This window comes from Mustela lutreola, chromosome 7, assembly GCF_030435805.1.
Source record: "Mustela lutreola isolate mMusLut2 chromosome 7, mMusLut2.pri, whole genome shotgun sequence".
NCBI classification, from domain to species: Eukaryota; Metazoa; Chordata; class Mammalia; order Carnivora; family Mustelidae; genus Mustela; species Mustela lutreola.
The window spans coordinates 30,092,507-30,115,492 of NC_081296.1; the positions used below are offsets into that span (position 1 = coordinate 30,092,507).

The window sequence follows — 22,986 nt, forward strand, 5'->3', positions numbered from 1 at the left end:
CGTATGCCCGGCCCCCACCGGCCAGGACGTTGGGAAAGGTAGCCCTCGGCCGTCCGGCCGGTGCCCCGGACCAGGGCTTTTGGACAGCTGGTCTCTCCGTCTCTCCTCAGAACCGCATCCACAAGCGGGGAGATCGCCCGCACCAGCTCGTCTTGCCTGGCCCGGCCCTGCCCACAGGTCCAATGTCTCAGGACCCCGGCTCATGGCGCAGTCCGCCACGCAGCCCCGGTAAGCAGGTTCTGGGGGCGACGCGACCGCACGCATCGCCGCCAACCTGCTTGGGTCAATGATGACAACTCAAATGGTCTCGAAGAGCGGTGATGAACTAAAAATCATGCTTAATAGGATTACGCTGAGGCCCAATGCAGGCATCTGTGCCGGGATCAGCATCCCCCGGAGCCTCGGGGCCCTGGAGGGACGCTGCCGTTGGGAGCTTGAGGCCAAGGATCCCCCGGGGATCCCTGCTCCTGCCCTGGAAAGCCCGTGCACGTCAGGGGCCCCTCGAGGTGTGGAGGCAGCCCACCCGGCCTAGAGACTGAATCCCCTCCCCTCCCCTGGACAGCTCCCTGGGAGCCATGCCTTAGGAACCGTTGTCTCCTTGTGTCTTGCAGCGGGCCTTGGGCGCCAGGTGGTAGGCGCGGCGTTGGCCACGACAGGTGAGTGGGAGACTCTGGGCCTGGCGGGAGATGGCAGACGCCATGGGCGTCATCCGCGAAGCCAGAGTCACGGCACGGGGCTCTGGCTCCACCACTGAGCTACGGGTGGAGGCCCCCGTTGTCCACACAGCGTTGGCTGGCGCGTGATCAGGCTCCCTTGAGCCATCCCAGGTGCAGGGAACGCGAACGTTGGGCCGCGGGAACTGGCCGGGACTGGATCCCGGGGGGATGCCGCCATAGATCCGCGTGGCCCTGAGGCCTCCTTGGACCTCCCTTTGTGTCCTGTGCGCCCGTGAGGAGACGGGTTCGGGAGACCCTTGGCGTCAGGGACTTCTGTCCCCCTCAGCGAGTGGCGGTTGCTCGAGCCAACCCCAGCGCATGTTTCTTGGGGCTGGAGCGGGCAGAGCTCCTGCCCTAGGCACCAGACTCCCAAGGACTTTGGGAGCCTGGGAGGCTGCTGAAGTACAGCCCTCGATGTTTGCTTGGGCTGCCGATGGAGCATGGTTTGGCTGGACGTGGGCAAGAATGGGCGAGCCCCAGGCCACAGCGGGCATTGGGCGAGAGCCTGTCGGGCCAGGCCCCCAGAGGAGGGGCCGCCACGCGGGGACACTCTGGACCCTGTTGCAGGGCGGGCATTGGTCCCCTGCCTCCCGCTGGCGGGAGACCGTGACCCGCGACTCCCTCTCCAGACGTGGACCGTCGGGGCATGGGGGCCAACGTTGGCTGCGAGTGCCAGCGCCCGGATGCACGGACGGCAGCCGGGCCAATCTGGGGTTGGCGTCTGCCTGGCCATAAGTTCTGGGGCCGCCCCCGTTGGCTCGGGGCCCGGGAGGCATCGGGGGGGGGGGCACTCGATTACCTAGTGTTCCCGCCCACGTTGTGGGTCCTTTCTTAGCAAGGGGTGGTTCCCACAGCGGCCCTGATCTCCACAGTTTCTGGAGGCCCAGGGATGTACAGCGGCTCCCCAGGGCCCTTTTCCTTGCTTGCGGCGGCTCCGAGCCTTGGGTCGTTCGTTCCTCCACCCGCCTGGCCAGCAGCGGCCAGGGCTTCGGGCGTGACCGATCGTGGCCGCATGGGGTACGAGCCACAGAGCAGGCCGTTCTGACAGCCGGCCTCTCCCTCTGTCCTTAGATCCCCGTCCCCCAGAGAGGATCTCGCCTTGATGAGCAAGTCTGGCTTCTCCCAGCCCCGCCCAAAGGGCCCGTGTCTCGGATCGCCGGGGCATGGCGCCGTCCCGACCGCTCCCTCGGTAAGGAGGGGTTCCGGGTGGGCAGGGACCTCACGCGTCGCCCCCGGCTTGCTTGGGTCAATGATGAGAACTCATATGGTCTCGAAGAGCGATGATGACCTAAAAATCATGCTCAATAGGATTACGCTGAGGCCCAGTGCAGGGGACCGTGCGGGGATCAGCAGCCCCCGACCCTCGGGTCATTTGAGGGCGCGCTGCTGCACCTGGGCGCTAGAGGAGAACGAACGCTCGAGCGTCTCCGCGCGTTGGGCCCGGAGGCCAGGCGCCTCTGCGCGTGCCCACGGGGGTGTTCTGGCACTCAAGCTGGCCCACCGCCCCAATCTCCTTCCCAGGACAGCTCCCCGGGAACCAGGGCTTCGCCATCCTCGTCTCCTCGTGTCCTTCGGCGGGCCTGGCCGGCTAGGTCCTCGGTGTGTCGACATGCAGCAGAGGTGAGCGGAAGCCTTGGGCTCGGAGGGAGGCCCGAGACGCCTTGGGAAGCGGGTAGCAAAGCAGTGACTCTGCAGCAGGCCGTGGGCTTGGGGTGGCGGTCCTTGTGGTCCAGACGTCGTGGGCCACCCCGGGAGCGGGTGCCCTTGAGCCATCCCAGGGGCAGGGAACGCGAGCGTGGGGCCGGGTGGCTGGCAAGACCCGGAAAGCGCAGAGTGGCCGCCATAGGATCAGGTGACCCTGAGGCCCCCTGATCCATCTGGGCGTGTCTCGTGGGCCTACGAACGTAGTGGACGTGAGACTTGTGGTCTCAGAAGCTTCTGTGATCTTCTGCCACGGGGTGTTGCTCGAGGCCCGGGACTTGGCTTGTTTCCGCGGGCTGACGAGGCCTGAGCTCCCGCCCACAGCGCAGACCCCCACGGCGTTGGAGACCCCACCAGGCTGCTTGCGAAGAGCGCAAGAGGATTCCTTGTGCTCGCGAGACAGCCGGGTTCCACGGGGCTACGGGGCGGAATCTGCGAGTGCCAGGCCCTTGCAGCCATTGGGTCGGAGCCACTCTCCGGAGGCTCTCAAGCACCGGGGACCGGGTCCTGACGAAGCGGCGCTGCACGGCGAGAGACGGGTACCTCGCCCAGGGCAGCCGGTGGGTGGTGTGCCTGGCCGTAGTGGTGGACAGCGACCTGGCATTCCGAGCTCGGCCCTGGGGCAGCCGTGGGACCGAGCCACCTTGGGCTTCCAGGGTAAGTGCTCCGATCCTTGGCTCCCAGGTGGGACCATGGGTGGGTAGGCGGCGTCCTGGCCACAACTCCCTGACCGCCCCCCTCGGCTCCCGTGCAAGGGAGACAGCGGAGACACGTCAAAACCCTGTGCTCCGTGCCATGTTCACGGACCGTTCTGCCGACGGTGGTGCTGAACCAGGGGCCTAGATCTCCCTTGTTTGGGGATGCCCTGGTTAGGGCAGCTGGGGCCCTGGGCCCTGCTCCGTCGTCTCGCCCATCAGCCATGCGTGGTTCGGCCGTATGCCCGGCCCCCACCGGCCAGGACGTTGGGAAAGGTAGCCCTCGCCCGTCCGGCCGGTGCCCCGGACCAGGGCTTTTGGACAGCTGGTCTCTCCGTCTCTCCTCAGAACCGCATCCACAAGCGGGGAGATCTCCCGCACCAGCTCGGCTTGCCTGGCCCGGCCCTGCCCACAGGTCCAATGTCTCAGGACACCGGCTCATGGCGCAGTCCGCCACGCAGCCCCGGTAAGCAGGTTCTGGGGGCGACGCGACCGCACGCATCGCCGCCAACCTGCTTGGGTCAATGATGACAACTCAAATGGTCTCGAAGAGCGGTGATGACCTAAAAATCATGCTCAATAGGATTACGCTGAGGCCCAATGCAGGCGTCTGTGCCGGGATCAGCATCCCCCGGAGCCTCGGGGCCCTGGAGGGGCGCTGCCGTTGGGAGCTTGAGGCCAAGGATACCCCGGGCATCCCTGCTCCTGCTCTGGAAAGCCCGTCCACGTCAGGGGCCCCTCAAAGTGTGGAGGCAGCCCACCCGGCCTAGAGACTGAATCCCCTCCCCTCCCCTGGACAGCTCCCTGGGAGCCATGCCTTAGGAACCCTTGTCTCCTTGTGTCTTGCAGCGGGCCTTGGGCGCCAGGTGGTAGGCGCGGCGTTGGCCACGACAGGTGAGTGGGAGACTCTGGGCTTGGCGGGAGATGGCAGACGCCATGGGCGTCGTCCGCGAAGCCAGAGTCACGGCACGGGGCTCTGGCTCCACCACTGAGCTACGGGTGGAGGCCCCCGTTGTCCACACAGCGTTGGCTGGCGCGTGATCAGGCTCCCTTGAGCCATCCCAGGTGCAGGGAACGCGAACATTGGGCCGCGGGAACTGGCCGGGACTGGATCCCGGGGGGATGCCGCCATAGATCCGCGTGGCCCTGAGGCCTCCTTGGACCTCCCATTGTGTCCTGTGCGCCCGTGAGGAGACGGGTTCGGGAGACCCTTGGCGTCAGGGACTTCTGTCCCCCTCAGCGAGTGGCGGTTGCTCGAGCCAACCCCAGCGCATGTTTCTTGGGGCTGGAGTGGGCAGAGCTCCTGCCCTAGGCACCAGACTCCCAAGGACTTTGGGAGCCTGGGAGGCTGCTGAAGTACAGCCCTCGATGTTTGCTTGGGCTGCCGATGGAGCATGGTTTGGCTGGACGTGAGCAAGAATGGTCGAGCCCCAGGCCACAGCGGGCATTGGGCGAGAGCCTGTCGGGCCAGGCCCCCAGAGGAGGGGCCGCCACGCGGGGAGACTCTGGACCCTGTTGCAGGGCGGGCATTGGTCCCCTGCCTCCCGCTGGCGGGAGACCGTGACCCGCGACTCCCTCTCCAGACGTGGACCGTCGGGGCATGGGGGCCAACGTTGGCTGCGAGTGCCAGCGCCCGGATGCACGGACGGCAGCCGGGCCAATCTGGGGTTGGCGTCTGCCTGGCCATAAGTTCTGGGGCCGCCCCCGTTGGCTCGGGGCCCGGGAGGCATCGGGGGGGGGGGCACTCGATTACCTAGTGTTCCCGCCTACGTTGTGGGGCCTTTCTTAGCAAGGGGTGGTTCCCACAGGGGCCCTGATCTCCACAGTTTCTGGAGCCCCAGGGATGTACAGCGGCTCCCCAGGGCCCTTTTCCTTGCTTGCGGCGGCTCCGAGCCTTGGGTCGTTCGTTCCTCCACCCGCCTGGCCAGCAGCGGCCAGGGCTTCGGGCGTGACCAATCGTGGCCGCATGGGGCACGAGCCACGGAGCAGGCCGTTCTGACAGCTGGCCTCTCCCTCTGTCCTTAGAACCCCGTCCCCCAGGGAGGATCTCGCCTGGACGAACAAGTCTGGCTTCTCCCAGCCCCGCCCAAAGGGCCCGTGTCTCGGATCGCCGGGGCATGGCGCCGTCCCGACCGCTCCCTCGGTAAGGAGGGGTTCCGGGTGGGCAGGGACCTCACGCGTCGTCCCCGGCTTGCTTGGGTCAATGATGAGAACTCATATGGTCTCGAAGAGCGATGATGACCTAAAAATCATGCTCAATAGGATTACGCTGAGGCCCAGTGCAGGGGACCGTGCGGGGATCAGCAGCCCCCAGACCCTCGGGGCATTTGAGGGCGCGCTGCTGCAGTTGGGCGCTAGAGGAGAACGAATGCTCGAGCGTCTCCGCGCGTTTGGCTCGGAGCCCACGCACCTCTGCACGTGCCCACGGGGGTGTTCTGGCACTCAAGCTGGCCCACCGCACCAATCCCCTTCCCAGGACAGCTCCCCTGGAGCCAGGGCTTCGCCATCCTCGTCTCCTCGTGTCCTTCGGCGGGCCTGGCCGGCTAGTTCCTCGGTGTGTCGACATGCAGCAGAGGGGAGCGGAAGCCTTGGGCTCGGAGGGAGGCCCGAGACGCCTTGGGAAGCGGGTATCCCAGCAGTGACTCTGCAGCAGGCCGTGGGCGTGGGGTGGCGGTCCTCGTGGTCCAGACGTCGTGGGACACCCCGGGAGCGGGTGCCCTTGAGCCATCCCAGGGGCAGGGAACGCGAGCGTGGGGCAGGGTGGCTGGCAAGACCCGGAAAGCGCAGAGTGGCCGCCATAGGATCAGGGGACCCTGAGGCCCCCTGATCCATCTGGGCGTGTCTCGTGGGCCTACGAACGTAGTGGACGTGAGACTAGTGGTCGCAGAAGCTTCTGTGCTCTTCTGCCACGGGGTGTTGCTCGAGGCCCGGGACTTGGCTTGTTTCCGCGGGCTGACGAGGCCTGAGCTCCCGCCCCACAGCACAGACGCCCAAGGCGTTGGAGACCCCACCAGGCTGCTTGCGAAGAGCGCAAGAGGATTCCTTGTGCTCGCGAGACAGCCGGGTTCCACGGGGCTACGGGGCGGAATCTGCGAGGGCCAGGCCCTTGCAGCCATTGGGTCGGAGCCTCTCTCCGGAGGCTCTCAAGCACCGGGGACCGGGTCCTGACGAAGCGGCGCTGCACGGCGAGAGTCGGGTACCTCGCCCAGGGCAGCCGGTGGGTGGTGTGCCTGGCCGTAGTGGTGGACAGCGACCTGGCATTCAGAGCTCGGCCCTGGGGCAGCCGTGGGACCGAGCCACCTTGGGCTTCCAGGGTAGGGGCTCCGTTCCTTGGCTCCCAGGTGGGACCATGGGTGGGTGGGCGGCGTCCTGGCCACAACTCCCTGACCGCCCCCCTCGGCTCCCGTGCAAGGGAGACAGCGGGGACACGTCAAAACCCTGTGCTCCGTGCCATGTTCACGGACCGTTCTGCCGACGGTGGTGCTGACCCAGGGGCCTAGATCTCCCTTGTTTGGGGATGCCCTGGTAAGGGCAGCTGGGGCCCTGGGCCCTGCTCCGTCGTCTCGCACAACAGCCATGCGTGGTTCGGCCGTATGCCCGGCCCCCACCGGCCAGGACGTTGGGAAAGGTAGCCCTCGCACGTCCGGCCGGTGCCCCGGACCAGGGCTTTTGGACAGCTGGTCTCTCCGTCTCTCCTCAGAACCGCATCCACAAGCGGGGAGATCTCCCGCACCAGCTCTTCTTGCCTGGCCCGGCCCTGCCCACAGGTCCAATGTCTCAGGACCCCGGCTCATGGCGCAGTCCGCCACGCAGCCCCGGTAAGCAGGTTCTGGGGGCGACGCGACCGCACGCATCGCCGCCAACCTGCTTGGGTCAATGATGAAAACTCAAATGGTCTCGAAGAGCGGTGATGACCTAAAAATCATGCTCAATAGGATTACGCTGAGGCCCAATGCAGGCGTCTGTGCTGGGATCAGCATCCCCCGGAGCCTCGGGGCCCTGGAGGGGCGCTGCCGTTGGGAGCTTGAGGCCAAGGATACCCCGGGCATCCCTGCTCCTGCTCTGGAAAGCCCGTCCACGTCAGGGGCCCCTCGAAGTGTGGAGGCAGCCCACCCGGCCTAGAGACTGAATCCCCTCCCCTCCCCTGGACAGCTCCCTGGGAGCCATGCCTTAGGAACCCTTGTCTCCTTGTGTTTTGCAGCGGGCCTTGGGCGCCAGGTGGTAGGCGCGGCGTTGGCCACTACAGGTGAGTGGAAGATTCTGGGCCTGGCGGGAGATGGCAGACGCCATGGGCGTCGTCCGCGAAGCCAGAGTCACGGCACGGGGCTCTGGCTCCACCACTGAGCTACGGGTGGAGGCCCCCGTTGTCCACACAGCGTTGGCTGGCGCGTGATCAGGCTCCCTTGAGCCATCCCAGGTGCAGGGAACGCGAACGTTGGGCCGCGGGAACTGGCCGGGACTGGATCCCGGGGGGATGCCGCCATAGATCCGCGTGGCCCTGAGGCCTCCTTGGACCTCCCTTTGTGTCCTGTGCGCCCGTGAGGAGACGGGTTCGGGAGACCCTTGGCGTCAGGGACTTCTGTCCCCCTCAGCGAGTGGCGGTTGCTCGAGCCAACCCCAGCGCATGTTTCTTGGGGCTGGAGCGGGCAGAGCTCCTGCCCTAGGCACCAGACTCCCAAGGACTTTGGGAGCCTGGGAGGCTGCTGAAGTACAGCCCTCGATGTTTGCTTGGGCTGCCGATGGAGCATGGTTTGGCTGGACGTGGGCAAGAATGGGCGAGCCCCAGGCCACAGCGGGCATTGGGCGAGAGCCTGTCGGGCCAGGCCCCCAGAGGAGGGGCCGCCACGCGGGGAGACTCTGGACCCTGTTGCAGGGCGGGCATTGGTCCCCTGCCTCCCGCTGGCGGGAGACCGTGACCCGCGACTCCCTCTCCAGACGTGGACCGTCGGGGCATGGGGGCCAACGTTGGCTGCGAGTGCCAGCGCCCGGATGCACGGACGGCAGCCGGGCCAATCTGGGGTTGGCGTCTGCCTGGCCATAAGTTCTGGGGCCGCCCCCGTTGTCTCGGGGCCCGGGAGGCATCGGGGGGGGGGGCACTCGATTACCTAGTGTTCCCGCCCACGTTGTGGGGCCTTTCTTAGCAAGGGGTGGTTCCCACAGGGGCCCTGATCTCCACAGTTTCTGGAGCCCCAGGGATGTACAGCGGCTCCCCAGGGCCCTTTTCCTTGCTTGCGGCGGCTCCGAGCCTTGGGTCGTTCGTTCCTCCACCCGCCTGGCCAGCAGCGGCCAGGGCTTCGGGCGTGACCAATCGTGGCCGCATGGGGCACGAGCCACGGAGCAGGCCGTTCTGACAGCTGGCCTCTCCCTCTGTCCTTAGAACCCCGTCCCCCAGGGAGGATCTCGCCTGGACGACCAAGTCTGGCTTCTCCCAGCCCCGCCCAAAGGGCCCGTGTCTCGGATCGCCGGGGCATGGCGCCGTCCCGACCGCTCCCTCGGTAAGGAGGGGTTCCGGGTGGGCAGGGACCTCACGCGTCGCCCCCGGCTTGCTTGGGTCAATGATGAGAACTCATATGGTCTCGAAGAGCGATGATGACCTAAAAATCATGCTCAATAGGATTACGCTGAGGCCCAGTGCAGGGGACCGTGCGGGGATCAGCAGCCCCCAGACCCTCGGGGCATTTGAGGGCGCGCTGCTGCAGTTGGGCGCTAGAGGAGAACGAATGCTCGAGCGTCTCCGCGCGTTGGGCCCGGAGCCCACGCACCTCTGCACGTGCCCACGGGGGTGTTCTGGCACTCAAGCTGGCCCACCGCCCCAATCCCCTTCTCAGGACAGCTCCCCGGGAGCCAGGGCTTCGCCATCCTCGTCTCCTCGTGTCCTTCGGCGGGCCTGGCCGGCTAGGTCCTCGGTGTGTCGACATGCAGCAGAGGGGAGCGGAAGCCTTGGGCTCGGAGGGAGGCCCGAGACGCCTTGGGAAGCGGGTAGCCCAGCAGTGACTCTGCAGCAGGCCGTGGGCGTGGGGTGGCGGTCATCGTGGTCCAGACGTCGTGGGACACCCCGGGAGCGGGTGCCCTTGAGCCATGCCAGGGGCAGGGAACGCGAGCGTGGGGCCGGGTGGCTGGCAAGACCCGGAAAGCGCAGAGTGGCCGCCATAGGATCAGGGGACCCTGAGGCCCCCTGATCCATCTGGGCGTGTCTCGTGGGCCTACGAACGTAGTGGACGTGAGACTTGTGGTCTCAGAAGCTTCTGTGATCTTCTGCCACGGGGTGTTGCTCGAGGCCCGGGACTTGGCTTGTTTCCGCGGACTGACGAGGTCTGAGCTCCTGCCCCACAGCGCAGACGCCCAAGGCGTTGGAGACCCCACCAGGCTGCTTGCGAAGAGCGCAAGAGGATTCCTTGTGCTCGCGAGACAGCCGGGTTCCACGGGGCTACGGGGCGGAATCTGCGAGTGCCAGGCCCTTGCAGCCATTGGGTCGGAGCCACTCTCCGGAGGCTCTCAAGCACCGGGGCCCGGGTCCTGACGAAGCGGCGCTGCACGGCGAGAGTCGGGTACCTCGCCCAGGGCAGCCGGTGGGTGGTGTGCCTGGCCGTAGTGGTGGACAGCGACCTGGCATTCCGAGCTCGGCCCTGGGGCAGCCGTGGGCCCGAGCCACCTTGGGCTTCCAGGGTAGGGGCTCCGATCCTTGGCTCCCAGGTGGGACCATGGGTGGGTAGGCGGCGTCCTGGCCACAACTCCCTGACCGCCCCCCTCGGCTCCCGTGCAAGGGAGACAGCGGAGACACGTCAAAACCCTGTGCTCCGTGCCATGTTCACGGACCGTTCTGTCGACGGTGGTGCTGACCCAGGGGCCTAGATCTCCCTTGTTTGGGGATGCCCTGGTAAGGGCAGCTGGGGCCCTGGGCCCTGCTCCGTCGTCTCGCACATCAGCCATGCGTGGGTCGGCCGTATGCCCGGCCCCCACCGGCCAGGACGTTGGGAAAGGTAGCCCTCGGCCGTCCGGCCGGTGCCCCGGACCAGGGCTTTTGGACAGCTGGTCTCTCCGTCTCTCCTCAGAACCGCATCCACAAGCGGGGAGATCGCCCGCACCAGCTCGTCTTGCCTGGCCCGGCCCTGCCCACAGGTCCAATGTCTCAGGACCCCGGCTCATGGCGCAGTCCGCCACGCAGCCCCGGTAAGCAGGTTCTGGGTGCGACGCGACCGCACGCATCGCCGCCAACCTGCTTGGGTCAATGATGACAACTCAAATGGTCTCGAAGAGCGGTGATGACCTAAAAATCATGCTCAATAGGATTACGCTGAGGCCCAATGCAGGCGTCTGTGCCGGGATCAGCATCCCCCGGAGCCTCGGGGCCCTGGAGGGGCGCTGCCGTTGGGAGCTTGAGGCCAAGGATCCCCCGGGGATCCCTGCTCCGGCCCTGGAAAGCCCGTGCACGTCAGGGGCCCCTCGAGGTGTGGAGGCAGCCCACCCGGCCTAGAGACTGAATCCCTTCCCCTCCCCTGGACAGCTCCCTGGGAGCCATGCCTTAGGAACCCTTGTCTCCTTGTGTCTTGCAGCGGGCCTTGGGCGCCAGGTGGTAGGCGCGGCGTTGGCCACGACAGGTGAGTGGGAGACTCTGGGCCTGGCGGGAGATGGCAGACGCCATGGGCGTCGTCCGCGAAGCCAGAGTCACGACACGGGGCTCTGGCTCCACCACTGAGCTACGGGTTGAGGCCCCCGTTGTCCACACAGCGTTGGCTGGCGCGTGATCAGGCTCCCTTTAGCCATCCCAGGTGCAGGGAACGCGAACGTTGGGCCGCGGGAAATGGCCGGGACTGGATCCCGGGGGGATGCCGCCATAGATCCGCGTGGCCCTGAGGCCTCCTTGGACCTCCCTTTGTGTCCTGTGCGCCCGTGAAGAGACGGGTTCGGGAGACCCTTGGCGTCAGGGACTTCTGTCCCCCTCAGCGAGTGGCGGTTGCTCGAGCCAACCCCAGTGCATGTTTCTTGGGGCTAGAGCGGGTAGAGCTCCTGCCCTAGGCACCAGACTCCCAAGGACTTTGGGAGCCTGGGAGGCTGCTGAAGTACAGCCCTCGATGTTTGCTTGGGCTGCCGATGGAGCATGGTTTGGCTGGACGTCGGCAAGAATGGGCGAGCCACAGGCCACAGCGGGCATTGTGCGAGAGCCTGTCGGGCCAGGCCCCCAGAGGAGGGGCCGCCACGCGGGAGACTCTGGACCCTGTTGCAGGGCGGGCATTGGTCCCCTGCCTCCCGCTGGCGGGAGACCGTGACCCGCGACTCCCTCTCCAGACGTGGACCGTCGGGGCATGGGGGCCAACGTTGGCTGCGAGTGCCAGCGCCCGGATGTACGGACGGCAGCCGGGCCAATCTGGGGTTGGCGTCTGCCTGGCCATAAGTTCTGGGGCCGCCCCCGTTGGCTCGGGGCCCGGGAGGCATCGGGGGGTGGTAACTCGATAACCTAGTGTTCCCGCCCACGTTGTGGGGCCTTTCTTAGCAAGGGCTGGTTCCCACAGGGGCCCTGATCTCCACAGTTTCTGGAGGCCCAGGGATGTACAGCGGCTCCCCAGGGCCCTTTCCCTTGCTTGCGGCGGCTCCGAGCCTTGGGTCGTTCGTTCCTCCACCCGCCTGGCCAGCAGCGGCCAGGGCTTCGGGCGTGACCGATCGTGGCCGCATGGGGCACGAGCCACAGAGCAGGCCGTTCTGACAGCTGGCCTCTCCCTCTGTCCTTAGATCCCCGTCCCCCAGAGAGGATCTCGCCTTGACGACCAAATCTGGCTTCTCCCAGCCCCGCCCAAAGGGCCCGTGTCTCGGATCGCCGGGGCATGGCGCCGTCCCGACCGCTCCCTCGGTAAGGAGGGGTTCCGGGTGGGCAGGGACCTCACGCGTCGCCCCCGGCTTGCTTGGGTCAATGATGAGAACTCATATGGTCTCGAAGAGCGATGATGACCTAAAAATCATGCTCAATAGGATTACGCTGAGGCCCAGTGCAGGGGACTGTGCGGGGATCAGCAGCCCCCAGACCCTCGGGGCATTTGAGGGCGCACTGCTGCAGCTGGGCGCTAGAGGAGAACGAACGCACGAGCGTCTGCGCGCGTTGGGCCCGGAGCCCAGGCGCCTCTGCGCGTGCCCACGGGGGTGTTCTGGCACTCAAGCTGGCCCACCGCCCCAATCCCCTTCCCAGGACAGCTCCCCGGGAGCCAGGGCTTCGCCATCCTCGTCTCCTCGTGTCCTTCGGCGGGCCTGGCCGGCTAGGTCCTCGGTGTGTCGACATGCAGCAGAGGTGAGCGGAAGCCTTGGGCTCGGAGGGAGGCCCGAGACGCCTTGGGAAGCGGGTAGCCCAGCAGTGACTCTGCAGCAGGCCGTGGGCTTGGGGTGGCGGTCCTCGTGGTCCAGACGTCGTGGGCCACCCCGGGAGCGGGTGCCCTTGAGCCATCCCAGGGGCAGGGAACGCGAGCGTGGGGCCGGGTGGCTGGCAAGACCCGTAAAGCGCAGAGTGGCCGCCATAGGATCAGGGGACCCTGAGGCCCCCTGATCCATCTGGGCGTGTCTCGTGGGCCTACGAACGTAGTGGACGTGAGACTTGTGGTCTCAGAAGCTTCTGTGATCTTCTGCCACGGGGTGTTGCTCGAGGCCCGGGACTTGGCTTGTTTCCGCGGGCTGACGAGGCCTGAGCTCCCGCCCCACAGCACAGACCCCCAAGGCGTTGGAGACCCCACCAGGCTGCTTGCGAAGAGCGCAAGAGGATTCCTTGTGCTCGCGAGACAGCCGGGTTCCACGGGGCTACGGGGCGGAATCTGCGAGGGCCAGACCCTTGCAGCCATTGGGTCGGAGCCTCTCTCCGGAGGCTCTCAAGCACCGGGGACCGGGTCCTGACGAAGCGACGCTGCACGGCGAGAGTCGGGTACCTCGCCCAGGGCAGCCGGTGGGTGGTGTGCCTGGCTGTAGTGGTGGACAGCGACCTGGCATTCAGAGCTCGGCCCTGGGGCAGCCGTGGGCCCGAGCCACCTTGGGCTTCCAGGGTAGGGGCTCCGATCCTTGGCTCCCAGGTGGGACCATGGGTGGGTGGGCGGCGTCCTGGCCACAAGTCCCTGACCGCCCCCCTCGGCTCTCATGCAAGGGAGACAGCGGGGACACGTCAAAACCCTGTGCTCCGTGCCATGTTCACGGACCGTTCTGCCGACGGTGGTGCTGACCCAGGGGCCTAGATCTCCCTAGTTTGGGGATGCCCTGGTAAGGGCAGCTGGGGCCCTGGGCCCTGCTCCGTCGTCTCGCACATCAGCCATGCGTGGGTCGGCCGTATGCCCGGCCCCCACCGGCCAGGACGTTGGGAAAGGTAGCCCTCGGCCGTCCGGCCGGTGCCCCGGACCAGGGCTTTTGGACAGCTGGTCTCTCCGTCTCTCCTCAGAACCGCATCCACAAGCGGGGAGATCGCCCGCACCAGCTCGTCTTGCCTGGCCCGGCCCTGCCCACAGGTCCAATGTCTCAGGACCCCGGCTCATGGCGCAGTCCGCCACGCAGCCCCGGTAAGCAGGTTCTGGGGGCGACGCGACCGCACGCATCGCCGCCAACCTGCTTGGGTCAATGATGACAACTCAAATGGTCTCGAAGAGCGGTGATGAACTAAAAATCATGCTCAATAGGATTACGCTGAGGCCCAATGCAGGCATCTGTGCCGGGATCAGCATCCCCCGGAGCCTCGGGGCCCTGGAGGGACGCTGCCGTTGGGAGCTTGAGGCCAAGGATCCCCCGGGGATCCCTGCTCCTGCCCTGGAAAGCCCGTGCACGTCAGGGGCCCCTCGAGGTGTGGAGGCAGCCCACCCGGCCTAGAGACTGAATCCCCTCCCCTCCCCTGGACAGCTCCCTGGGAGCCATGCCTTAGGAACCGTTGTCTCCTTGTGTCTTGCAGCGGGCCTTGGGCGCCAGGTGGTAGGCGCGGCGTTGGCCACGACAGGTGAGTGGGAGACTCTGGGCCTGGCGGGAGATGGCAGACGCCATGGGCGTCATCCGCGAAGCCAGAGTCACGGCACGGGGCTCTGGCTCCACCACTGAGCTACGGGTGGAGGCCCCCGTTGTCCACACAGCGTTGGCTGGCGCGTGATCAGGCTCCCTTGAGCCATCCCAGGTGCAGGGAACGCGAACGTTGGGCCGCGGGAACTGGCCGGGACTGGATCCCGGGGGGATGCCGCCATAGATCCGCGTGGCCCTGAGGCCTCCTTGGACCTCCGTTTGTGTCCTGTGCGCCCGTGAGGAGACGGGTTCGGGAGACCCTTGGCGTCAGGGACTTCTGTCCCCCTCAGCGAGTGGCGGTTGCTCGAGCCAACCCCAGCGCATGTTTCTTGGGGCTGGAGCGGGCAGAGCTCCTGCCCTAGGCACCAGACTCCCAAGGACTTTGGGAGCCTGGGAGGCTGCTGAAGTACAGCCCTCGATGTTTGCTTGGGCTGCCGATGGAGCATGGTTTGGCTGGACGTGGGCAAGAATGGGCGAGCCCCAGGCCACAGCGGGCATTGGGCGAGAGCCTGTCGGGCCAGGCCCCCAGAGGAGGGGCCGCCACGCGGGGAGACTCTGGACCCTGTTGCAGGGCGGGCATTGGTCCCCTGCCTCCCGCTGGCGGGAGACCGTGACCCGCGACTCCCTCTCCAGACGTGGACCGTCGGGGCATGGGGGCCAACGTTGGCTGCGAGTGCCAGCGCCCGGATGCACGGACGGCAGCCGGGCCAATCTGGGGTTGGCGTCTGCCTGGCCATAAGTTCTGGGGCCGCCGCCGTTGGCTCGGGGCCCGGGAGGCATCGGGGGGGGGGGGCACTCGATAACCTAGTGTTCCCGCCCACGTTGTGGGGCCTTTCTTAGCAAGGGGTGGTTCCCACAGGGGCCCTGATCTCCACAGTTTCTGGAGGCCCAGGGATGTACAGCAGCTCCCCAGGGCCCTTTTCCTTGCTTGCGGCGGCTCCGAGCCTTGGGTCGTTCGTTCCTCCACCCGCCTGGCCAGCAGCGGCCAGGGCTTCGGGCGTGTCCGATCGTGGCCGCATGGGGTACGAGCCACAGAGCAGGCCGTTCTGACAGCTGGCCTCTCCCTCTGTCCTTAGAACCCCGTTCCCCAGGGAGGATCTCGCCTTGACGACCAAGTCTGGCTTCTCCCAGCCCCGCCCAAAGGGCCCGTGTCTCGGATCGCCGGGGCATGGCGCCGTCCCGACCGCTCCCTCGGTAAGGAGGGGTTCCGGGTGGGCAGGGACCTCACGCGTCGCCCCCGGCTTGCTTGGGTCAATGATGAGAACTCATATGGTCTCGAAGAGCGATGATGACCTAAAAATCATGCTCAATAGGATTACGCTGAGGCCCAGTGCAGGGGACCGTGCGGGGATCAGCAGCCCCCAGACCCTCGGGGCATTTGAGGGCGCGCTGCTGCAGCTGGGCGCTAGAGGAGAACGAACGCTCGAGCGTCTGCGCGCGTTGGGCCCGGAGCCCAGGCGCCTCTGCGCGTGCCCACGGGGGTGTTCTGGCACTCAAGCTGGCCCACCGCCCCAATCCCCTTCCCAGGACAGCTCCCCGGGAGCCAGGGCTTCGCCATCCTCGTCTCCTCGTGTCCTTCGGCGGGCCTGGCCGGCTAGGTCCTCGGTGTGTCGACATGCAGCAGAGGTGAGCGGAAGCCTTGGGCTCGGAGGGAGGCCCGAGACGCCTTGGGTAGCGGGTAGCCCAGCAGTGACTCTGCAGCAGGCAGTGGGCTTGGGGTGGCGGTCCTCGTGGTCCAGACGTCGTGGGCCACCCCGGGAGCGGGTGCCCTTGAGCCATCCCAGGGGCAGGGAACGCGAGCGTGGGGCCGGGTGGCTGGCAAGACCCGGAAAGCGCAGAGTGGCCGCCATAGGATCAGGGGATCCTGAGGTCCCCTGATCCATCTGGGCGTGTCTCGTGGGCCTACGAACGTAGTGGACGTGAGACTTGTGGTCTCAGAAGCTTCTGTGATCTTCTGCCACGGGGTGTTGCTCGAGGTCCGGGACTTGGCTTTTTTCCGCGGGCTGACGAGGCCTGAGCTCCTGCCCCACAGCGCAGACGCCCAAGGCGTTGGAGACCACACCAGGCTGCTTGCGAATAGCGCAAGAGGATACCTTGTGCTCGCGAGACAGCCGGGTTCCACGGGGCTACGGGGCGGAATCTGCGAGTGCCAGGCCCTTGCAGCCATTGGGTCGGAGCCACTCTCCGGAGGCTCTCAAGCACTGGGGACCGGGTCCTGACGAAGCGGCGCTGCACGGCGAGAGTCGGGTACCTCGCCCAGGGCAGCCGGTGGGTGGTGTGCCTGGCCGTAGTGGTGGACAGCGACCTGGCATTCCGAGCTCGGCCCTGGGGCAGCCGTGGGCCCGAGCCACCTTGGGCTTCCAGGGTAGGGGCTCCGATCCTTGGCTCCCAGGTGGGACCATGGGTGGGTAGGCGGCGTCCTGGCCACAACTCCCTGACCGCCCCCCTCGGCTCCCGTGCAAGGGAGACAGCGGAGACACGTCAAAACCCTGTGCTCCGTGCCATGTTCACGGACCGTTCTGTCGACGGTGGTGCTGACCCAGGGGCCTAGATCTCCCTTGTTTGGGGATGCCCTGGTAAGGGCAGCTGGGGCCCTGGGCCCTGCTCCGTCGTCTCGCACATCAGCCATGCGTGGGTCGGCCGTATGCCCGGCCCCCACCGGCCAGGACGTTGGGAAAGGTAGCCCTCGGCCGTCCGGCCGGTGCCCCGGACCAGGGCTTTTGGACAGCTGGTCTCTCCGTCTCTCCTCAGAACCGCATCCACAAGCGGGGAGATCGCCCGCACCAGCTCGTCTTGCCTGGCCCGGCCCTGCCCACAGGTCCAATGTCTCAGGACCCCGGCTCATGGCGCAGTCCGCCACGCAGCCCCGGTAAGCAGGTTCTGGGGGCGACGCGACCGCACGCATCGCCGCCAACCTGCTTGGGTCAATGATGACAACTCAAATGGTCTCGAAGAGCGGTGATGACCTAAAAATCATGCTCAATAGGATTACGCTGAGGCCCAATGCAGGCGTCTGTGCCGGGATCAGCATCCCCCGGAGCCTCGGGGCCCTGGAGGGGCGCTGCCGTTGGGAGCTTGAGGCCAAGGATCCCCCGGGGATCCCTGCTCCGGCCCTGGAAAGCCCGTGCGCGTCAGGGGCCCCTCGAGGTGTGGAGGCAGCCCACCCGGCCTAGAGACTGAATCCCCTCCCCTCCCCTGGACAGCTCCCTGGGAGCCATGCCTTAGGAACCCTTGTCTCCTTGTGTCTTGCAGCGGGCCTTGGGCACCAGGTGGTAGGCGCGGCGTTGGCCACGACAGGTGAGTGGGAGACTCTGGGCCTGGCGGGAGATGGCAGACGCCATGGGCATCGTCCGCGAAGCCAGAGTCACGGCACGGGGCTCTGGCTCCACCACTGAGCTACGGGTGGAGGCCCCCGTTGTCCACACAGCGTTGGCTGGCGCGTGATCAGGCTCCCTTGAGCCATCCCAGGTGCAGGGAACGCGAACGTTGGGCCGCGGGAAATGGCCGGGACTGGATCCCGGGGGGATGCCGCCATAGATCCGCGTGGCCCTGAGGCCTCCTTGGACCTCCCTTTGTGTCCTGTGCGCCCGTGAGGAGACGGGTTCGGGAGACCCTTGGCGTCAGGGACTTCTGTCCCCCTCAGCGAGTGGCGGTTGCTCGAGCCAACCCCAGCGCATGTTTCTTGGGGCTGGAGCGGGCAGAGCTCCTGCCCTAGGCACCAGACTCCCAAGGACTTTGGGAGCCTGGGAGGCTGCTGAAGTACAGCCCTCGATGTTTGCTTGGGCTGCCGATGGAGCATGGTTTGGCTGGACGTGGGCAAGAATGGGCGAGCCCCAGGCCACAGCGGGCATTGGGCGAGAGCCTGTCGGGCCAGGCCCCCAGAGGAGGGGCCGCCACGCGGGGACACTCTGGACCCTGTTGCAGGGCGGGCATTGGTCCCCTGCCTCCCGCTGGCGGGAGACCGTGACCCGCGACTCCCTCTCCAGACGTGGACCGTCGGGGCATGGGGGCCAACGTTGGCTGCGAGTGCCAGCGCCCGGATGCACGGACGGCAGCCGGGCCAATCTGGGGTTGGCGTCTGCCTGGCCATAAGTTCTGGGGCCGCCCCCGTTGGCTCGGGGCCCGGGAGGCATCGGGGGGGGGGGGTAACTCGATAACCTAGTGTTCCCGCTCACGTTGTGGGGCCTTTCTTAGCAAGGGGTGGTTCCCACAGGGGCCCTGATCTCCACAGTTTCTGGAGGCCCAGGGATGTACAGCGGCTCCCCAGGGCCCTTTTCCTTGCTTGCGGCGGCTCCGAGCCTTGGGTCGTTCGTTCCTCCACCCGCCTGGCCAGCAGCGGCCAGGGCTTCGGGCGTGACCAATCGTGGCCGCATGGGGCACGAGCCATGGAGCAGGCCGTTCTGACAGCTGGCCTCTCCCTCTGTCCTTAGAACCCCGTCCCCCAGGGAGGATCTCGCCTTGACGACCAACTCTGGCTTCTCCCAGCCCCGCCCAAAGGGCCCGTGTCTCGGATCGCCGGGGCATGGCGCCGTCCCGACCGCTCCCTCGGTAAGGAGGAGTTCCGGGTGGGCAGGGACCTCACGCGTCGCCCCCGGCTTGCTTGGGTCAATGATGAGAACTCATATGGTCTCGAAGAGCGATGATGACCTAAAAATCATGCTCAATAGGATTACGCTGAGGCCCAGTGCAGGGGACCGTGCGGGGATCAGCAGCCCCCAGACCCTCGGGGCATTTGAGGGCACGCTGCTGCAGCTGGGCGCTAGAGGAGAACGAACGCTCGAGCGTCTGCGCGCGTTGGGCCCGGAGCCCAGGCGCCTCTGCGCGTGCCCACGGGGGTGTTCTGGCACTCAAGCTGGCCCACCGCCCCAATCCCCTTCCCAGGACAGCTCCCCGGGAGCCAGGGCTTCGCCATCCTCGTCTCCTCGTGTCCTTCGGCGGGCCTGGCCGGCTAGGTCCTCGGTGTGTCGACATGCAGCAGAGGTGAGCGGAAGCCTTGGGCTCGGAGGGAGGCCCGAGACGCCTTGGGAAGCGGGTAGCCCAGCAGTGACTCTGCAGCAGGCCGTGGGCTTGGGGTGGCGGTCCTCGTGGTCCAGACGTCGTGGGCCACCTCGGGAGCGGGTGCCCTTGAGCCATCCCAGGGGCAGGGAACGCGAGCGTGGGGCCGGGTGGCTGGCAAGACCCGGAAAGCGCAGAGTGGCCGCCATAGGATCAGGGGATCCTGAGGCCCCCTGATCCATCTGGGCGTGTCTCGTGGGCCTACGAACGTACTGGACGTGAGACTTGTGGTCTCAGAAACTTCTGTGATCTTCTGCCACGGGGTGTTGCTCGAGGCCCGGGACTTGGCTTTTTTCCGCGGGCTGACGAGGCCTGAGCTCCTGCCCCACAGCGCAGACGCCCAAGGCGTTGGAGACCACACCAGGCTGCTTGCGAATAGCGCAAGAGGATACCTTGTGCTCGCGAGACAGCCGGGTTCCACGGGGCTACGGGGCGGAATCTGCGAGTGCCAGGCCCTTGCAGCCATTGGGTCGGAGCCACTCTCCGGAGGCTCTCAAGTACCGGGGACCGGGTCCTGACGAAGCGGCGCTGCACGGCGAGAGTCGGGTACCTCGCCCAGGGCAGCCGGTGGGTGGTGTGCCTGGCCGTAGTGGTGGACAGCGACCTGGAATTCCGAGCTCGGCCCTGGGGCAGCCGTGGGCCCGAGCCACCTTGAGCTTCCAGGGTAGGGGCTCCGATCCTTGGCTCCCAGGTGGGACCATGGGTGGGTAGGCGGCGTCCTGGCCACAACTCCCTGACCGCCCCCCTCGGCTCCCGTGCAAGGGAGACAGCGGAGACACGTCAAAACCCTGTGCTCCGTGCCATGTTCACGGACCGTTCTGCCGACGGTGGTGCTGACCCAGGGGCCTAGATCTCCCTTGTTTGGGGATGCCCTGGTAAGGGCAGCTGGGGCCCTGGGCCCTGCTCCGTCGTCTCGCACATCAGCCATGCGTGGGTCGGCCGTATGCCCGGCCCCCACCGGCCAGGACGTTGGGAAAGGTAGCCCTCGGCCGTCCGGCCGGTGCCCCGGACCAGGGCTTTTGGACAGCTGGTCTCTCCGTCTCTCCTCAGAACCGCATCCACAAGCGGGGAGATCGCCCGCACCAGCTCGTCTTGCCTGGCCCGGCCCTGCCCACAGGTCCAATGTCTCAGGACCCCGGCTCATGGCGCAGTCCGCCACGCAGCCCCGGTAAGCAGGTTCTGGGGGCGACGCGACCGCACGCATCGCCGCCAACCTGCTTGGGTCAATGATGACAACTCAAATGGTCTCGAAGAGCGGTGATGACCTAAAAATCATGCTCAATAGGATTACGCTAAGGCCCAATGCAGGCGTCTGTGCCGGGATCAGCATCCCCCGGAGCCTCGGGGCCCTGGAGGGGCGCTGCCGTTGGGAGCTTGAGGCCAAGGATACCCCGGGGATCCCTGCTCCGGCCCTGGAAAGCCCGTGCACGTCAGGGGCCCCTCGAGGTGTGGAGGCAGCCCACCCGGCCTAGAGACTGAATCCCCTCCCCTCCCCTGGACAGCTCCCTGGGAGCCATGCCTTAGGAACCCTTGTCTCCTTGTGTCTTGCAGCGGGCCTTGGGCGCCAGGTGGTAGGCGCGGCGTTGGCCACGACAGGTGAGTGGGAGACTCTGGGCCTGGCGGGAGATGGCAGACGCCATGGGCGTCGTCCGCGAAGCCAGAGTCACGGCACGGGGCTCTGGCTCCACCACTGAGCTACGGGTGGAGGCCCCCGTTGTCCACACAGCGTTGGCTGGCGCGTGATCAGGCTCCCTTGAGCCATCCCAGGTGCAGGGAACGCGAACGTTGGGCCGCGGGAAATGGCCGGGACTGGATCCCGGGGGGATGCCGCCATAGATCCGCGTGGCCCTGAGGCCTCCTTGGACCTCCCTTTGTGTCCTGTGCGCCCGTGAGGAGACGGGTTCGGGAGACCCTTGGCGTCAGGGACTTCTGTCCCCCTCAGCGAGTGGCGGTTGCTCGAGCCAACCCCAGTGCATGTTTCTTGGGGCTAGAGCGGGCAGAGCTCCTGCCCTAGGCACCAGACTCCCAAGGACTTTGGGAGCCTGGGAGGCTGCTGAAGTACAGCCCTCGATGTTTGCTTGGGCTGCCGATGGAGCATGGTTTGGCTGGACGTGGGCAAGAATGGGCGAGCCCCAGGCCACAGCGGGCATTGGGCGAGAGCCTGTCGGGCCAGGCCCCCAGAGGAGGGGCCGCCACGCGGGGAGACTCTGGACCCTGTTGCAGGGCGGGCATTTGTCCCCTGCCTCCCGCTGGCGGGAGACCGTGACCCGCGACTCCCTCTCCAGACGTGGACCGTCGGGGCATGGGGGCCAACGTTGGCTGCGAGTGCCAGCGCCCGGATGCACGGACGGCAGCCGGGCCAATCTGGGGTTGGCGTCTGCCTGGCCATAAGTTCTGGGGCCGCCCCCGTTGGCTCGGGGCCCGGGAGGCATCGGGGGGTGGTAACTCGATAACCTAGTGTTCCCGCCCACGTTGTGGGGCCTTTCTTAGCAAGGGCTGGTTCCCACAGGGGCCCTGATCTCCACAGTTTCTGGAGGCCCAGGGATGTACAGCGGCTCCCCAGGGCCCTTTTCCTTGCTTGCGGCGGCTCCGAGCCTTGGGTCGTTCGTTCCTCCACCCGCCTGGCCAGCAGCGGCCAGGGATTCGGGCGTGACCGATCGTGGCCGCATGGGGCACGAGCCACAGAGCAGGCCGTTCTGACAGCTGGCCTCTCCCTCTGTCCTTAGATCCCCGTCCCCCAGAGAGGATCTCGCCTTGACGACCAAGTCTGGCTTCTCCCAGCCCCGCCCAAAGGGCCCGTGTCTCGGATCGCCGGGGCATGGCGCCGTCCCGACCGCTCCCTCGGTAAGGAGGGGTTCCGGGTGGGCAGGGACCTCACGCGTCGCCCCCGGCTTGCTTGGGTCAATGATGAGAACTCATATGGTCTCGAAGAGCGATGATGACCTAAAAATCATGCTCAATAGGATTACGCTGAGGCCCAGTGCAGGGGACCGTGCGGGGATCAGCAGCCCCCAGACCCTCGGGGCATTTGAGGGCGCGCTGCTGCAGCTGGGCGCTAGAGGAGAACGAACGCTCGAGCGTCTGCGCGCGTTGGGCCCGGAGCCCAGGCGCCTCTGCGCGTGCCCACGGGGGTGTTCTGGCACTCAAGCTGGCCCACCGCCCCAATCCCCTTCCCAGGACAGCTCCCCGGGAGCCAGGGCTTCGCCATCCTCGTCTCCTCGTGTCCTTCGGCGGGCCTGGCCGGCTAGGTCCTCGGTGTGTCGACATGCAGCAGAGGTGAGCGGAAGCCTTGGGCTCGGAGGGAGGCCCGAGACGCCTTGGGAAGCGGGTAGCCCAGCAGTGACTCTGCAGCAGGCCGTGGGCTTGGGGTGGCGGTCCTCGTGGTCCAGACGTCGTGGGCCACCCCGGGAGCGGGTGCCCTTGAGCCATCCCAGGGGCAGGGAACGCGAGCGTGGGGCCGGGTGGCTGGCAAGACCCGGAAAGCGCAGAGTGGCCGCCATAGGATCAGGGGACCATGAGGCCCCCTGATCCATCTGGGCGTGTCTCGTGGGCCTACGAACGTAGTGGACGTGAGACTTGTGGTCTCAGAAGCTTCTGTGATCTTCTGCCACGGGGTGTTGCTCGAGGCCCGGGACTTGGCTTGTTTCCGCGGGCTGACGAGGCCTGAGCTCCCGCCCCACAGCACAGACGCCCAAGGCGTTGGAGACCCCACCAGGCTGCTTGCGAAGAGCGCAAGAGGATTCCTTGTGCTCGCGAGACAGCCGGGTTCCACGGGGCTACGGGGCGGAATCTGCGAGGGCCAGGCCCTTGCAGCC

General features: G+C 67.0%; 14 non-coding genes across 14 annotated transcripts; all 14 read left to right on the plus strand.

Moving 5' to 3' along the window:
- Positions 1–280: 280 nt before the first annotated feature.
- Positions 281–361, plus strand: LOC131837653 (small nucleolar RNA SNORD115). The gene has a single exon (XR_009356248.1). It is a non-coding gene; the product is annotated as a small nucleolar RNA SNORD115 (small nucleolar RNA).
- A 1,598-nt stretch (positions 362–1,959) lies between these two features.
- On the plus strand, positions 1,960–2,040 carry LOC131837493 (small nucleolar RNA SNORD115). Its single transcript, XR_009356092.1, has one exon. It is a non-coding gene; the product is annotated as a small nucleolar RNA SNORD115 (small nucleolar RNA).
- A 1,590-nt stretch (positions 2,041–3,630) lies between these two features.
- Positions 3,631–3,711, plus strand: LOC131837571 (small nucleolar RNA SNORD115). The gene has a single exon (XR_009356169.1). It is a non-coding gene; the product is annotated as a small nucleolar RNA SNORD115 (small nucleolar RNA).
- A 1,598-nt stretch (positions 3,712–5,309) lies between these two features.
- LOC131837494 (small nucleolar RNA SNORD115) lies at positions 5,310–5,390 on the plus strand. Its single transcript, XR_009356093.1, has one exon. It is a non-coding gene; the product is annotated as a small nucleolar RNA SNORD115 (small nucleolar RNA).
- Positions 5,391–6,982: 1,592 nt separating this feature from the next.
- On the plus strand, positions 6,983–7,063 carry LOC131837550 (small nucleolar RNA SNORD115). Its single transcript, XR_009356149.1, has one exon. It is a non-coding gene; the product is annotated as a small nucleolar RNA SNORD115 (small nucleolar RNA).
- Positions 7,064–8,661: 1,598 nt separating this feature from the next.
- Positions 8,662–8,742, plus strand: LOC131837495 (small nucleolar RNA SNORD115). Its single transcript, XR_009356095.1, has one exon. It is a non-coding gene; the product is annotated as a small nucleolar RNA SNORD115 (small nucleolar RNA).
- Positions 8,743–10,334: 1,592 nt separating this feature from the next.
- Positions 10,335–10,415, plus strand: LOC131837572 (small nucleolar RNA SNORD115). Its single transcript, XR_009356170.1, has one exon. It is a non-coding gene; the product is annotated as a small nucleolar RNA SNORD115 (small nucleolar RNA).
- Positions 10,416–12,011: 1,596 nt separating this feature from the next.
- On the plus strand, positions 12,012–12,092 carry LOC131837496 (small nucleolar RNA SNORD115). Its single transcript, XR_009356096.1, has one exon. It is a non-coding gene; the product is annotated as a small nucleolar RNA SNORD115 (small nucleolar RNA).
- Positions 12,093–13,684: 1,592 nt separating this feature from the next.
- On the plus strand, positions 13,685–13,765 carry LOC131837637 (small nucleolar RNA SNORD115). Its single transcript, XR_009356232.1, has one exon. It is a non-coding gene; the product is annotated as a small nucleolar RNA SNORD115 (small nucleolar RNA).
- Positions 13,766–15,364: 1,599 nt separating this feature from the next.
- LOC131837497 (small nucleolar RNA SNORD115) lies at positions 15,365–15,445 on the plus strand. Its single transcript, XR_009356097.1, has one exon. It is a non-coding gene; the product is annotated as a small nucleolar RNA SNORD115 (small nucleolar RNA).
- Positions 15,446–17,037: 1,592 nt separating this feature from the next.
- LOC131837573 (small nucleolar RNA SNORD115) lies at positions 17,038–17,118 on the plus strand. The gene has a single exon (XR_009356171.1). It is a non-coding gene; the product is annotated as a small nucleolar RNA SNORD115 (small nucleolar RNA).
- Positions 17,119–18,718: 1,600 nt separating this feature from the next.
- LOC131837498 (small nucleolar RNA SNORD115) lies at positions 18,719–18,799 on the plus strand. Its single transcript, XR_009356098.1, has one exon. It is a non-coding gene; the product is annotated as a small nucleolar RNA SNORD115 (small nucleolar RNA).
- Positions 18,800–20,391: 1,592 nt separating this feature from the next.
- On the plus strand, positions 20,392–20,472 carry LOC131837654 (small nucleolar RNA SNORD115). The gene has a single exon (XR_009356249.1). It is a non-coding gene; the product is annotated as a small nucleolar RNA SNORD115 (small nucleolar RNA).
- Positions 20,473–22,069: 1,597 nt separating this feature from the next.
- LOC131837499 (small nucleolar RNA SNORD115) lies at positions 22,070–22,150 on the plus strand. Its single transcript, XR_009356099.1, has one exon. It is a non-coding gene; the product is annotated as a small nucleolar RNA SNORD115 (small nucleolar RNA).
- Positions 22,151–22,986: the final 836 nt, after the last annotated feature.